The sequence below is a fragment of the Sus scrofa genome, chromosome 5, assembly GCF_054392235.1.
Source record: "Sus scrofa isolate SSC_HxYL_T2T_F1_AM1 chromosome 5, Sscrofa_HxYL_maternal_Yorkshire_Landrace_v2.0, whole genome shotgun sequence".
NCBI lineage: Eukaryota > Metazoa > Chordata > Mammalia > Artiodactyla > Suidae > Sus > Sus scrofa.
Window position 1 is genome coordinate 97,734,621 of NC_139387.1, and position 17,141 is coordinate 97,751,761.

Here is a 17,141-nt window from a genome sequence, read left to right on the forward strand (position 1 = left end):
AAAGGGTTAATCACTGAACTGTGTTCAGTTACACAATCTGGAAAGATCAGCGGTGAGTCAATCTTTCAGGCTGAAAAAAAGAAAAAAAAATTTGGAGTTCCCACTGTGGCACAGTGAGATTGGCGGAATCTTTGTAGTGCCAGGGCACAGGTTCAATCCCTGGCCCAGCACAGTGGGTTAAAGGATCCAAGGCACTCCCACCTTGAATCTGATCCTCAGCCTGGGAACTCCATATGCCATGGGTTGAGCGAAAAAAAAATAAATTGATGCTTAAGACCCTGAATTGTAAGATCTCTTCTAGGCCTGATTTCTTTGAATACCGAATAACTCGTTTGGTGGAATAATGCATGTTGCGGGGCCGGGGGTTGTTGGGGAGGGAGAATGTTGTTTTGAGGTTGAAGGCACAGCAGTGGGTCTTTTAGCTCAGATTTGCTGAACCCTCACCATTGCACCAAGGGGGAATATGGGCCACCCAGCATGAGTAGACTGACTGTTAGTATTGGGGTAATAATAATCAACATTTTTTGAGCACTGACTCTGTGTTTGTTCTGCATAATGAATGCATTATCTCTAGTCGTCCGAACAAATGTAGCAGGTTCATTTTTTGAGTGAGGAAACAAACTCAGGGAGGTTCGACAACCGCTGAACATCACAGAGCCAGGAGGTTGGCTCTCAGGGGTTCAAACCCAGACCTTCCTGCCGCCAAAGCCCATATCTAAGGGCTCATGTGCTATTAACTGTAGACGAGCAGTTTTAGCTACACCTTTGAAGAGTTACTTTAAAGTCTTTACACGTTTATTCAGCTGCTACTTAGCAAGGCCTGTTTTAGGATGGGTGGTAGGCTCTTCAACACAAGAGACATGACCTTTGCCATCACGGCGGAGGAGAAAAAAAAATAAGTACACACACACAAAACCATATAGTGACAGATCGTGCTGTGGGCTGTGATGAGAATGTACAAAACTGTGGGAGTCCATCCCGAGAGGATCTGATCCCGCAGATCAGAGAAGACTTTCTGGGAGCAGTGGCGACTGAGTCAATACCAGAGGGCTGAGTGGCCTTACCTGGGAGGAAGGGAGGGAAACTGGAGAAGAAAACCCCTCGCGGCGTGGAGGGCATGTGCAAGGGCCGGAAGCAGAAGGAAAGAACTTTTCGCCTGTGGTCATTAGACGCTGCTGGCCTGGGGGATCAATTTAGTTTGTAGATGTTTGTTTTGGCTTACAGACTCTTCTGGAAAATTTTGAGCCTCAAAGAGGAAATGTTGCATAAATATTCTGACTTCAAGCTCCTTTTAAAGAACATAAGACCGGACAACCCTTGGCCCTCAGAGCTTCGTGGCAACAGTGACAAGCACTGAGTGTGTGACCACTTTAGGTGGTACACACACTTGCCGTTTCCTCAGTCTTCCTCCTCGTTATTGCCCCTCAAGCAAGCTTCACTTACCACCTGTCATCATGTTGGTACTGCTGCATTCCGTATGCGGGAGAATTATTTCTTTGTATCCCTGTCTTGATCACAAATGAAACTTAGACCAAGAGAACTCAGCAGGTGCCGTATTTCTTGGTGCCTGTGGACATTTAAATTCCCCCCACTCCTACTTTTTCTTTCTTTCTTTCTTTCTTTTTTGCATTTTAGGGCCGCATATGGAGGTTCCCAGGCCAGGGGTCCAATCAGAACTATAGCTGCCAGCCTACACTGCAACCACAGCAACATCAGAACCGAACTGTGTCTGCGACCTACACCACAGCTCATGGCAATGCCAGCTCCTTAATCCACTGAGCAAGGCCAGGGATGGAACCCACAACCTCATGGTTCCTAGTCAGATTTGTTTCCACTGTGCCACGATGGCAACTTCCCCCCCGCCACTTTGGAGGAGACAAAACGAGTCCTGTGCCCCAGTGGTCAGTGGCCTAGAATAGGTTGACTTCGTCAACTTCAAACGCTCAGTGCGAATAGGACATGCTTTATACATTGTGAACCCCCCACCTTGATAGGCATGGAGAGCTGAGTCTACAATAGATTTTTAGTCAAAGATATAAAAAATGCTGGTTCTATCCTTCCAAATGTAGGACTTACCTGTTTTTAATTGCTGCCCAATTTATTAAGCATGTCTACCATATTAAGCAAAATAGATCGTAAGGTGGTCCTCGCCCCAGAGAACGTGTGTTACTCATTCCTTCCCAGGTCAGATAAGTCAGTCTTGCCATCTCCAAACCAGGGCTCCTTACGTATTAGCAAGAGCACACAAATTAATTTTGAACTTCTCCTAAACATTTATAAACATGTCAAGTAATGCAGACATCTCTGGTATGATATGAGTCCTGGGCTGTGATGCAAGAAACCACTTTATTTTACAGAATTAGCATGTTCCCACAAGACAGAGTATAAATCATGTCACACGTTGAGAGTACTAAAGGAACTCACTGGGGGAACTTGTGATGAATCATCTTGTGAAGCAGAGAATTTGAATGTAATATACAAAATCCTTCATTAAGATATACCTTTTGCTAGAGCAAGGTATTCTCTTCGGATTTAACAAAGTACATATGCATCATATATGTGATATGACGCCAAGATGTCCATTTCCTCATCTGTAACTGAAATTGGTTGATTTTTGTGCTTGCATTTCATGTCCCGGTCTGTAGTTTTTGACTTGCTTTCTTTTCTTCTTTCACATGTTGTCAGGGTGACTAAGCCTTGTTACAAGTCACCTCTTCAGCTCGGACTCAGCCAGCAGAGGGTACTGTTAGAGCACTTAAGTGGATTTCCCATCTTTGTCTTATCCATGCAGAGAAACAATATCCGAGTAATAGACAGGGACGATATTCAATAGGCAAGGTGCTGGCAAGATAATAGACATCAGCGATCGTGTTTCAGCATCATTTTGCAGGAAATTCCCTTTGTTCTCTGCTGCTCACAAAGGACATTCCACGCAAAATGTACCTGTAGTTCCTGGTGATAAATGTCTGTGAAAGGTAGATGAAGAAGGATGGTGGTTGTGGAGTCAAATCTGCCTTTAAATTTGCGAGGTACTTATCCTTTTTAGGTTTAGGGTTCTTAATCAAGATATCAGCCCCATGTGTTCTCAGCTTGCTAGTGAATGATAATGAATAATTCCTGCCGTAGCAAGTGACATAATAAAATAATCAGGCAGGGCATGCACATTGTAAATCAATGAGCACAGATGTCTCCAAATGGAGGGGACATTTGAAGATACTTTGCATCTTGCTGGTTTTGGAACACTTGAGAGGGAGTGACTGTTTATCAAATAAAGTGAGCATCTCCCCATTCTGAAGTCAAGATCAGCATTAAATATATTGTAGGAGGAGATTTTGTCCCTTAATGTTTACATAAATTTGATGAATTTGTGTATAATAGTGGGTCACATGTTTTAAAAAAGTACGCATTTGTATTTTTATATTAATAATTTTAAACATTTTTATCAAAGCAGAAACCACATATGGTAACAACAACAAAAAAAGATAAAAGCACTTGCACTGAAAAGCAGTAGTTCTCTGTCTACTCCTTCTTAGCTTCAGTCTCTTCTCAGATATAGCATAACTCTTTTTTTTTCTTTTTCAGCTACCCCGATGGCATGTGGAAGTTCCCAGACCAGGGATCGAATCCGAGCCGGAGCTACGACTTGTGCTACAGCTGCAGCAACACCAGATCCTTAACCCATTGCGCCTGGCCAGGGATCAAAGCGGCGCCTCTACAGAGACAAGCCAGATCATTAACATACTGGGCCACATTGGGAACTCCCTAATTTTCATTTTTATAGTGGGGTTTTTGTTTGTTTGTTTTGGTTATTTACCTATATATGTCTCAGTACTACTTATACTGCTAAATCTTGGGTTATTAGTTTTAGATGTTATAGATTATCTTCCTATGCTGATTGATGAGAATATAACTTAAGTCACACAATACCTCCCTTAGTCTTATCTCTACTTCAGGCTTGTATTGGTTACCTATGCACCTTTAGATAAAATACTTATTACTTTTGCAGCTTTATGTGAAACACCTCTTCTTTTAACAATGTACAACTTATTTTGCATCCTTATTAATTTATTTTTTTTGACTTTATTTTTTAGGGCCACACCTGCGGGATATGGAGGTTCCCAGGCTAGGGGTCAAATCAGAGCTGTAGCCGCTGGCCTACACCACAGCCACAGCAACGCGGTATCCGAGCCTAGTCTTTGACCTACACCATAGCTCACGGCAACGTTGGATCCTTAATCCACTGCGTAAGGCCAGGGTTCGAACCTGCGTCCTCATGGATGCTTGTCAGATTCCTTTCCGCTGAGCCACAGTGGGAACTCCGCATCCCTGTCTTCTCAGCTTTTCTCTCCACTTTTCCTTCCCAGTCGGTACCTCTTATAATCTCTATCACTGCAATGTCAAGATTAACATTTGCCTTCTACTTTCTCATCGTAATTCTACCATTTTTGCCTATAGGTAGAATCCAAAATTGTAAGCCAACAAATAGTGTTACTATTGGGACTCAGTCTTGTTTATTGCAGTGTCACATAGCATATTATTATACTTCTTATACAGCTTTTAATTTTTCTGGATTTCAAATTACCTCTTTTTTTTCCTTATACTACTTGCTACTTGCCTTGCTTGTGTTTCTTGTTCATTTTTCACAATTTGTTCAGAGCTTTTGTTCAGTTTTTCCAGAAACTACTTTCTTTTGAAGCTCTTCATCTTGCGCCTCTTATCTGCTCTTGTTATGTAGGCTGGCCGACAGCGATCAGCTTGATGTGACTTTTCGTTGTTTCCTGGTTCTGGAGATCAGGTCTTTTGCTTTCTTTGTTTACTTTTTCTTTTGCTGCAGTACGTACTCATCAAAATTCTTAAGAAATGATATGTAAGATGCAACTTTTCTAATTCTTTGAATGTATAAAGCACCTGTAAGTGTGGTCTATGTTCACACTTGAATAATAATTTAATTTGGTCCATATAGAAAATATAAAATTCCTCAGAATTTTAAAGACATTGTTCCTTTTTCTTGAGCATCAGTATTGCTGATGTGACATTTCATGCCAGCTTGATTCTCATCCTTTGATGATCTACTTTTTCTTTCTGCTTTTTTCTTTCAGCAACCGTCATAAATAGAGGCTTTTTACAGTTACTGGGACTATACCAATCTGAAGTGTTAAATCTTACAGCTGCCCTTGGAGTTCCTGTCCTGGCTTAGCGGAAACGAGTCTGACTGGTACCCATGAGGACCTAGGTTCTATCCCTGGCCTCACTTAGTGGGTTAATGTTCCAGCATTGCCATGAGCTGTGGTGTAGGCTGAAGATGCGGCTTGGATCTGGTGTTACTGTGGCTGTGGTGTAAGCCAGCGGCTATAGCTCCAATTCAACCCCTAGCCTGGGAACCTCCATGTGCTGTGGGTGCAGCCCTAAAAAGACAAAAAAAAACCAAAAAACAAAAAACCTTTCAGCTATTCAAAATTATCTTTTATTGGAGTTCCTATCATGGTGCAGCGGAAACAAATCTGTCTAGGAACCATGAGGTTGCGGGTCCGATCCCTGGCCTTGCTCAGTGGGTTAAGGATCCAGCATTGTGGTGAGCTGTGGTGTAGGTCACAGACACAGCTCAGATCCTGTGTTGCTGTGGCTGTGATGTAGGCTGGCAGCTACAGCTCCAATTTGACCCCTAGCCTGGGAACCTCCATATGCTGTGGGTGTGGCCCTAAAAAGACCAAAAAAAAAAAAAAATTATCTTCTATGAATCAAATGAACAATTTTCTCCCTTCCATTTTTGCTACTCACTTTTTATAATTCCTGTTAATTATTTCTTAGTTCTACTGATTTGATCCTTTTGTCTTTTTAAATTTTATTTTTTGGGAGACTTTCTCAATTCTGTATTCTAAAATTTTTTTTTTATTTTTTCTTTTGGAAATCATATTCTTTAAATCAAATTTCCTTCTTACTCTGTTCTTCTTTTTCTTTTTTTTGGCTGCAGCATGTGGAAGTTCCTGGGGGATCAGGGGTTGAACCCATGCTACAGCGGAAACCCGAACCACTGCAATGACAGTGCTGGCTTATCCTGCTACACCACAAAGGAATGCCGTATTCTTTTTCCACAATATCCTATTTTTGTCTTATGGATGCAGTGTATTCTTGAATTTTTCTAAGGATATTAGAGTTTCTCTAAAAATTTCTGTTCTTCGCATTATCTCTTTTTGTTTTGAAATGAGTATGTCCTGTTTATTTTTTTCAGAAGCTCCCATATTAGGAACTTTTTCAAAGATATAGGCATCTTTGGTTTTCTGTTAACATTTTAAAATAAGGCGGACACCATGACTGGGTTTAAGATTTACATAGTAATGACATCAACTGTCCCATAAACAGAATTTTGATCAGCGTCCACTATTTTTCAATCTCATGTGTCATTTCCACATCTATTGTGCCCGAATTTTCAGAATTCTGAACACCTCAGGGCTTCTTCAGGGCAGCTTGTCTCCATCTCTCTTGCTACACCACCCCTGGCCCTTTCTTTCACTCTAAGCTTTCTTCTTTATATGCCTTTCATCAGTTAGCACAATTCCATCTACTTATCTTCCAAACATTTAAGTCTTTTATCAGGTAATGACCACTGTTTTTTCTTATCTAATGAGCTTACACCTTCTTTCATTCTTCACTGACATTTCAATGGGCTTCTGGGTGGAGAAGAATGTAAATATGTGTGTACAATCTGTCATCTATGGAGTAGATAGGGCCACTATCCTCTTTTATAGATGAGAAATGAATTTGAGTGATAATGTTAAGATCAGAGAGCTGGCAAGGGCTAGCCTGGTACTTAGATCCAAACCTTTCAGTGCTTTTCTCTGCAGACACAATATATCTCTTAGATACCACCTGATAAAATCCAATGAATGCAATAGCATAAGTAATGGAATCTGTCTATAGAATAAATTTCTACTGCCACAAAGCTTCATGTGTTATGTTTTAGTCTTGTTTGTGCTTTTAAAATAATACCTAGGAGTTCTCATTGTAGCTCAGTGGGTTAAGAACCTTAAATAGTCTCTGTGGAATGCGGGTTTGATCCTTGGCCTTGCTCAGTGGGTTAAGGATCTGGCGTTGCCACAGACCTCAGCGTAGGTCACAAATATAGCTTGGATCTGGTATTGCTGTGGCTGTGGTATAGGCCTGCAGCTGCAGCTCTAGTTCAACTCCTAGCCCAGGAACTTCTGTATGCTTCCGGTGCAGCCATCAATAAAGAAAAAAAAATATTTAAAATTATTCCTGAATATTTGTTAAGGACATAGCGTTCCTGACCTCTCCTCCCAGTGAACTCATGGATAACTGCCACTGATCAAAGAAGTCACGTTGCCTAAAGGAAAAGCTGTTGTTTTCACTGGGGGCAGGGCTAAGGTGTAGTCGGACTGTTCTCATTGTCTTTGACTGTTATGTACCTTACTACATTTTAGGTCAAATAATTTGGCTCTTAACATTCAAAACTGTATTAATTATGGGATTTTATAACAAGGTTATGTAGTATATGTTTGCCAATTGGGAAAGAAAGATAATTACGCTTGAATGTAGGTCACATTTAAGAAACTCTCTTAGGCCTAATGGGAACCATGTTTCCTTAAAAATCAAGAATTAATGATATTCAAGAGGATGGTGTCTCTCATCCTGTGACCCAATTCTTCTAGTCCAATTTTTTTTTTTTTTCTTCTTCTTCACCTTTTTTTTGGTGGCTGTCCTTAAGAAGAGAAACTTGCCTAATTTCCCATAGGCATTTTGGGCCAGTTGTGGTAGCTGCTGAATTGGGTTTTATTGGTCGTAAGATGCTGGTGGATGAAGAAGTACTAGTGAGGATGTTTACAGGGACATTTTCAAGGTTGATGTCGTAAGCAGATAATGCTGACTCTTCCCAACGTGTTTTGTGTTGATTCGTATGAGAAGGAGATTTTTGTATACTAGGTGGTTGTCTGAGTTCTTGCCCTTGAAAAACTGCTGCTATGTTCAAACTGTCAGTGTTTTTTGATTTTTTTTTTCCTCTAGAGCTTATGTAGTTTCAGCATTACCAAGTGGCAAATCTAAAGAACATCATTTGAAATGGGAGTGAACTCCTCTCAAAACTAAGGAGTTTGATATAATCCTGTAGCATCCAAGGAATCTCTGTTGTACCTAATTAACCATTTTAACTGAGCCATGAAAAAATGTTCCATCCACAAATTTACCAACCTCTGCCCCATCCCTCCCAAATGCACCCCTTAGCGCCGAGAGAAAGGCGGCAACAAAATAACAGTTTAAAATTATTGCATAGTTAAAGAAACAAAGTTTTCTAAAGGTATAACTGGGTTCCCTTAGAATGTTGCAAAGCAGATCTCAACATCCCAAAGCTTTGATTTTACTACTGTAATTTAAGTGGTTTAACTTGTGTTACGTTTGGGGCAGAATTGCTTTTTATAGAAAAGAGAGGAGATCTAAATGTAATTTTTAATTTTAAATGGGTTAGGAGTTTCTGTTGTGGCTCAGCAGTTAATGAACCCATCTCGTATCCATGAGGATGCAGGTGCAATCCCTGGCCTTGCTCAGTGGGTCAAGAATCCAGTGTTGCTGTGAGCTATGGTGTATGGTCGCAGACGAGGCTTGGATCCTGCGTTACTGTGGCTGTGGCTGTGATGTAGGCCGGCAGCAGCTGCACCTCTGATTTGACCCCTAGCCTGGGAATTTCCACATGCCATGGGTGTATCCCTAAAAAGAAAAAAAAAAAAAGGGTTGGATTTTTGTCAGTTTGAAATGTATCTCTTTTTATTGTTTTCATCTTTGCTTTATCTTACCATTTAGAATATTATACTTAACCAGTCAGCTGATGAAATATTCTGAGATGAATTTTATAGCTTGTGTTTCTCCTTGTGTCTTTTCCGAGTTTGAAGAATTAAGGTACTAATAGTATCATAAAACACGCTATACTTTAAGATTATCAGGCATTTTTCAATGTTAGTGGGCACCAAGCCTTGGAAAGATATATGACACAGGAAAGATGATTGGGGCAATGTAAAAATCTAGGTCCAGAAATAACTGTCTCTTTTTTTTTTGGTCATTTTAGGGCCACACCCAGTGCGTGTGGACGTTCCCAGGCTAGGGATCAAATTGGAGCTGCAATTCCCAGCCTATGGCGTAGCCTCAGCAATGCGGGATCTGAGCCTTGTCTGCAGCCTACCACCACAGTTCATGGAAACGCCAGATCCCTGACCCACTGAGCAAGGCTGAAGATTGAACCCACATTCTCATGGGTACTAGTCAGATTCATTTCTAGCTGGGCCACAATGGGAACTCCCCAGAAATAACTCTCTTGATTGGGTCCCCTGAGCCCACTTGCCCACAATTACGTGGCCTGCAGGACTGATGCTTAACTAGCCAGCCAGAAGTGAGGAAATATGGTTATTCCTAGGCCTATTCAGGTCCACCTAGCTATTAATTTCCACTTTGGAATTCTTTTGTAATGATGCATGAGTGGTGTGTGAATTCCTCAGGGTTTTGAGCACTCTGTGAATAAGGAACTCTAAGATCAGCTCTTATAAAAAGGTGAGCTTGGCCCAGTAATCCAGCTGCTGCTTGTCTTTGGGGTGTCATAGGCTTAGCTAATCCTGTTGACTCTAATTCTAACTGGGTGGCTCTTGTTAAATCTTTGAGCAAAAGATAGAATCTTTAGGCCAGTGGCGTGTGAAGAAAGTATGCCAAACATTCTTGATTCTGCCAAGGTCTCAAAGCAAGAACTTCATTTATTTATTTATTTTTCACAAGGTTTAAGAGCTGCTCGCACTGATCGCCACTCGAAGGCTGTGGTTGGAACCTAACCAAGATAGTAGAAACACTGCTTTTATCAAGCTGGGCATCACGCTTTAAAGACCTAATTGCCTGGAGATCATTCAGGTGGCAACCCAATAGATCTGTCCCAGTGATTTGTGGGGAGACATTCTTAAGTGCTGGAGAGGAGTGAGACCTATAAAGGGGAAGGATTGTGTTTCGTTGGGTCTCCTTAAATTCTTCTTAAAGCCCTAGGATGACTTATTCGGGTGTATACATGACAGAATCAACGCAAGTTTTTCTGAGACCCTAAGACTTCTGAGACCCTAAGATCCTAAGTTTTTCTGAGACCCCTAAATAAGGGGACTTTAAGTAGATCTAAAAGAATTTGAGGGAGCAGAAATGGTAGGGATTGGATAAAGAGTACCACAGTGTGAAAGTAAGTTAAAGACTTTCCCTGTTTGAATAACATTCATTGGTTTGAAATGATAATTGTGGGAACTTTGGAGAAAGCTTTAGACTCAAGAGTGAGTTGTCTTTTAATATTCAACATAGCAAGTTATGTCTGTGAGGGGATGAGTAATTTTGGATGGTTTTTGAGTTTTAGAACACTGTACTTGGGAACCCTACTATGAACTTTTGAGTGTAGACTGCTCTCCATAAAATAGCTTAGGCAGTTTGAATTTTTTTTGTTAATGGCTGTAGCCATTATGTGCTGTAGCACTTGGATTTGATCCCTAATGCTTTGTAGTCTGACGGCAATCTCTAGACCCCGGAGCCCTGGGACTGATTCCAGCCAAACAGTCGGTCAGCTCTGGAAAAGAAAGAAGTTGCTGCCCAGATTGCCGCAAATGGAAATGAGAAGAGAGAAATGCTTATCAGGGTAAATAAACTCAAAGGCATATTATTAGGAAGGGGTTGGTGAGTGGACAGAAGGAGAAATAGGCACAGGGCGGGACATTTACTGAGCACTCACTGCTTGTCTCACACATTATTAGATGCTTTTATGTATTAGTTCATCTAGGCTTCCCTAAATCTGGTTTTATCGTGTCCGTTACTACAGATAAGGAAACTAAAGAGAAAGGTAAGGAAATTGCCCAGGGTCACACAGCAGGCATATGGTGATGTTTATTAACCTTGACTCTGCCAAGGTAGATATAATTTAGGTGAATTGTTAGGAGTGTCTGCTGTAGATCTATAACTGTTTGAATCAATGTACAGTGGCAATGGGTGATCAAGTCATCCTATTTTCTTTTCTTTCTTTTTTTTTTTTTTTTTTTTTTGTCTTTTTAGGGCTGCACCCGCAGCATGTGGAGGTTCCCAGGCTAGGGGTCTAATCAGCCTATGCCACAGCCACAGCAGTGCCAGATCCGAGCCGAGTCTGCAATCTACACCACAGCTCATGGCAATGCTGGATCCTTAACCCACTGAGCGAGGCCAGGGATCGAACCTGCAATCTCATAGTTCGTAGTAGGATTCGTTTTCTCTGTGCCATGATGGGAACTCCCCGATATTTCTTCTTTTAATGGTCACACTTTTGATTTAGAATGCTCTTGAAATCCTATAACGTAAAATTTTGCAAATTATTAACCACATTTGTTAAAAAATCTATCAAACAATACCGCATACTTTTACAGGTATGTATATACGCATAAAAATATCTAGAAGGAGGCATAGTAGTCCCTGGGGAGAAACTTGGGATTGCGGCTGGTGGCCAACTGGGTTTTTGTCTAATTCATGCTATTATCATATTTTACCTGAAGAATGTATTCACATGTTATTGTTATAATAAGAAATAGTAATGTAGGGAGTTCCCGCTGTGGCGCAGCAGAAACGAATCTAACTCCATGAGGTTGCAGGTTCAATCCCTGGCCTCTCTCGGGTTAAGGATCTGGCATTACCATGAGCTGTGGTGTAGGTCGCAGCTGCAGCTTGGATCTGGCATTGCTTTGACTGTGAAGTAGGCCGGCAGCTATAGCTCCGATTAGACCCCATAGCCTGGAAACTTCCATATGCTGCAGGTGTGGCCCTAAAAAGACAAAAAAATAAAAATAAAAATAAATAAAAATAAAAATAGTAATGTAAAAAGAGGCAACTTGAATGAAGACCAGCTGGGAAGCTGTTTAATAGTCCAGAAAAGGGAAGATTATGATCTGAAATAAAAATGACAGTAGAGCCGAGTAACTGAGCATGAGAGCTCTGATTCTAAACTGCTTGGTCTTGAATTTCTCCTCTCACACTCACCAGCTATGTGCCAGCTGGGTAAATTACCTAACCTGTTTGTGTCAAGGCCATTTCATCTATAAATGAGTATGCAAAAAATAGTGCCTACGTAGAGAGTTGTGATAATTAAGTGACTTAGTACATGAAAACCGCTTAGAACAGTGGTTAGTACGTTGTAAGCCCTCTAGAAATACTTGCTGCTATATTAAGGGAGACAGGATTGGGTTGGGAGAAACGGGAAGAGTGTTCAGTAACTGAACATGCTAGTACCTCAGATACCAAATTGATGCTGACTATCTTGTCAGGTTTTGTGACTCGTGGTGCTTGTACGACCACCGCTTCCTCCAGGTTGCCCTGCGGTCATAGGGACATGGAACATCGTAGTGATTCTCTGCTGATCCTGTGGCAGGTGCTGGAAGTTGCTTTTCTCATCGTGAGTTGGAATCTGGAATGAGATCATTATGTCACTTCGTCTCCTGTCCAGTTCTCTAATTAATAAGTTGGTAGCCATGTCACTTATCTTTAATGCTTAGGTATATATTTTCAATTAATAAAGTGACGATACCCATGTCAACCGATAGAAAATGCCTCTTCTCCCCTTTTCTTTTGCTTCTTCTATTGCATTTACAGTCTCTGATAAATCTGCTTGTCTGCGTAATGCTGTAGGAAAATAAGACAGGTCCAAGGAAAAACATTACCTCCCAGGGTCCAATTGTATGAAAACACAAAGATAAATGTCCCTCAAAGGGTAGTGCAGGGCGGGGGGTGGTGGGAGGACTCTGGCACACTGCCTGCTTCTGAAGTATTTCGAGGATCCAAGGAGGAAAACTGCTTTGAGAAGATACAAAAGACTGTGCGCATTGGTGTTTAATCTGTTGGTTGTCTCTTTGTCATTTTTTTCTATTCCATGTGAGAACACTGTAGAGAAAATTCTAGATGGCTGCATTCTGAAAAAACAACTTTCACTGAGTTAATGTTTCTCTTCAGTTTTGCCTACCTATCTCACCTTTGAATTTACTGACTGTTGAGTAATTGTTTACACCTTGGCATTATTCCCTTCAATTTTTAGGGCACTGATAGGGTAATTGCTGAGTCTTCGGATACTGACAAACATTTGGTTTAGCTGTTCTACTCCCTTCTCTATCCAGTGTGTATCTATGCAGTTTTTTCACTTATTGTGACCCTAAATAAAGCTTTGATGGTATTTAGGCCTTTTCATCTGTGCTTAGGAAACTCTTCAAGCCTTTCTTGGAGTCTTAATTTGCCTTGTAGTTGCTTTCATTTGGGTCATAATCCAGCTCACTTTGCAGCCTCTTAGGTAGGTCTCCAGTTACATAATTCCACTCCTTTTTCGATGCTGGCCCGTATTCCAGGTCATAGTGCCTTTCTGCTGCCTCCCGTGAGATAAGAAAGTGCTCCTGTTAACTATTGATTTTCTTCTTCTTCTTTGTAAACCAGGTGTATTAGTTTACGTGTTTCTGTTTTTTCCTGGATTTTTTTCATTTGGATATCAAAATATCTTACTATGTACTGATAAATTTGAAATTTGTTTCTTCCATGAGAAGATACTGATACTTTATGAAATTCTAAAATGGGCTTTGAAACAGCAACCCCTTCTTGAACTATCGTTGGCATACAGTAAACCGTAAGCATCTCAGATGCACAATTTGAAACGGCCTTTGGGTACTAACCTCAGTTCATTTCCCGCAGAAGCTCTGGTTTAGGTCCCAGCCTGTCTTTCTCCTTGTCTTCAAAGCTCAGCCTGCGAAGGCCACTGTCTTAAGTCACTTTCCAGAATTACTCATCTTCTACCAAAGTCCATGCACAGTCCCTCTCAGGCTTCTGTTTATTCCTCAGGTGAAATTACTGTGGTGAAACTCCACTGCCAAAGCCAGTGGGCATTTTCCAGTCTTCTCTTACTTTCAGATTCTTTATGACCTCTGCCACCATCGACCGTTCTGTGCCATGCCATCTTGGAAGTGTCAGCTTTCCTGGCCACACGGACGTGGTCTTCTGGTCCCTCTCCCACCACGGACATGGCCCTTCTCAGCCTCCTTCCTCCGCCTGCTCCTGCAGTGAGTCAGTGTGTGCCGTGGCCCTGCCCTTTGCTGCTCACCTTCTCTGTCTCTGCATTCTCCCTGAGTGCGCTCGGGCGCTCAACTTGTTAGTCATACCGCGTGGATGCGGACAAGTGACAAGTGGATGGTTTCAGCTTAGACTTCTTTTCTGAAGTGAGATCCGTACACATAAACTGTTGGACATTTCTGCCTACATGTACCAGAGGCATACACATTTCCTGTTTTAAAAACTCACCTTATTATCATCCGTTCAAAACCTTTCTTTCCCTCTTCTACTCTTTGGCCTAGGAGATAGGCCTTCTCTATGGGAAGGTCACAGTGTTGGCTGGGGAAGAAATATGAATGCGTGACATAATCACAAACCAGCTTGTGTTGCATGTGCCAGTTTGGTAGAATGAAGCAGTGAAGGCCTCCGTGGGACTTACTCTACAGCTGTGAGGGAAGAGCACCCTAGAGACTGAATTCCTGGTGATAGGGAAGAGCTGCTGGGGGCAAACAGTATTCAGAAAAACGAGAATGTCCAAGTGAGGCAGGAGATGTCAGGAAAGCCCTTCGAGAGCCCATGCAACCTCAGTGCTTCACATCTTCAGTGGCTCCCTCTTTCGAAATGTCCGTGTGTTGGAAACTGAACTCTTCGGTTCTGGAGAAGCATCAGTGGAGAAGAGACAAGACTCTTGAGCTCATGGAGCGTATATTCTACCCAGAAGAATCAATGAATATGTAAAACATTAAGACCAAAACTTTACCTAGGAGTTCCCATGTGGCTAAGTGGGTTCAGAACCTGATGTAGCGTCTGTGAGGGTGTCAGTTTGAGCCCTGGCCTCGCTCAGCAGGTTCAGGAGCTGGCATTGCTGCAAGCTGTGGTGTAGGTCACAGATATGGCTTGGATCCAACTTTGCCATGGCTGTGGCGTCGGTCTCAGCTGCAGCTCTGATTGTACCCCTGGCCTTGCAATTTCTATAGGCCACAGATGTAGCCTTAATAAGAAAAGAATATATATAACTTTACAAAGAGGTAAGTACCTGCTAGGAAATTGACACAGTGTAATTAACTAGAAAATGATAGAAGGTTGGGGGGCATTCCCTTAGACTTTCAGAGCTGTTGGTTGAATGAATAAATGAATCTTCCTCAGCACTGAAGAGAAAAAGCTTTAAAAACCAAATTGAACCATTAAAAGGAACCTGCAGAGTGGGTTTCAGGCACCTTTTTAAGACTCTTTCCAGCAAATCTGGAACCAGTGTTTCTCTGTTTCACTTTCTTTTCTTTGATGTCTGAGATAAGGCATAGACTTATTGGACTTTTTTTTTTTTTTCTTACCCAAATACTGTGTTTTGCTTGCGATGCTGAGAAAACAGAAAAATTCTGAGTGAGGAGACCCCTCTTTGTAGTGTCTGAAGTGGAAAATCCTTCTCAATGAACTAACTTTGGTCTCCTGTTTATCTTTAATGGTATCTCCAGATCCTACAGTTTCTCCAGCATGTGTAGAGAAAACAGAATTGTTTTATTTATAAGTGGCGTCCTAAATGTTTATTTAGGGAGTTGAATTTAGGAAGCCAGTTTCCAGGAAAACGGCAATAACAGAGACACATTCACATAAAGAGCTTATCTTCTAGTAGAAGGAAACAGATAATAAACAAGTAAACAAAAATAAAATGCCAGCTAGTGATAATACTATTACTCAAATAAAGAGGAGGGTAAGGGGATAAAAAGTAGTGGAGGAGCGATTTTAGAAGGTGACTCCTGAGAGGTGATGTTTGAGTGGAAACCTGAGAGCTTAGAAAGCACCAGCCTTGTGAGGGAGGGTCAGCTAAGAGTCTGATTTATTCAGCGGAGGGATAATTTCTCGTTTCCCCACTTTGCTATTTATACCACACCACTTTCACAAACATGACATTTAGACCAGAAAGGGAAGTCCATTTGGCCTATAAACCTCTTTTATTAAGGGGATTTTTTTTTTCTAAAGTTGTCACATCATCTTGAATAAACCAATGTCCTCAGAACGTGTATCCTCGGTTCTCTCGTTGGAAACAAGATCCTTAAAGAGTTGATGTGTCACTTATTTAGTTTTGCTCTAGAAGCAGCAGCATAAGAAAACAAAATACAGAACTGGTCCTTTATGGTCTCATTGACTTTAAATTCAGTGAAATGAATATGTTCTCAATGTGGGTAGAGGGAGGAAGGAGAAGGTTATTTCTGAAGGTTTCGTTCCCTAAGCCCCCATCTCTGCTCCACCATTGGAAAGCCCACAGCTCCCCTTTGGGGGTATAACTTTTCACATGGAACAGAGAAAAAGAATGAAGACTTGTTATCGCTGAAGAGAAGCCAGAAGCCATTGGTATTTAGTTTTCATTGTTTTTGGTTTCTGTTTGAAGAAGCTTGGTCTTGGAGAATGCATAATGCTGACCTGGGGAATTTCTGCTTGAGGTTTTCAAATGCCAGATGAGCTGACTGATGAGACAGAAATCTTTTCTTTAGAAGGCATTTTTAGAAGATAGAGTTTGAAGCCAGAGTCTGGGAGTTGAGTCCTATCGTGTGGTTTACAGTGAGTCACAGAACTCGTCTTCCAAGACACTGGAGGCCAGGCAGTGAGTCTGGTGTTTGGTGATTGCAAAACACATTGAAAATGTTGCTTATTGATTTTTATTGTTCTGATCATCATTGTTTTTATTCTCTCGGCGCATTTCTCCTTCTTCAACAAACTTTGGGCTTTTTCATACCACCTGTGTTTTGAGAAGTGTGTTCTGATTAATTCAGTACAATGAATATTTAAATTTGAAAAAAGTTCAATATTAAAAGGAGTTTAGCAAAACTGGTGAGGCATTAACTTAATCTAAGGTAGGCTAAGGAAAGAGCCAGAAAGAGAGCATAAGTCAAGAGTTAAAGGACTGTAACAGAGGGTAAGAAGAATGAATTCTGTCAGGCAGAACCAGAGAAAAGACTCCATGGAGAAGTGATGGCATAGAGAAAACTGGGTTACTTACACAGAAGTAAAACAGATGGAGCAAAGCCGTGGCCTGAGCACCTGTGTAGGGGCCGGCATGAGACAGGGTGGCAGGACGTCCAGGGAGG

At 41.5% G+C, this 17,141-nt stretch overlaps 1 protein-coding gene across 2 annotated transcripts in view; it reads left to right on the forward strand.

Moving 5' to 3' along the window:
• The window catches only part of LOC102159120 (uncharacterized), a 654,277-nt gene that overhangs the window by 6,825 nt on the left and 630,311 nt on the right, over nucleotides 1-17,141 (forward strand). The gene's annotated exons all lie outside the window — the stretch shown is intronic.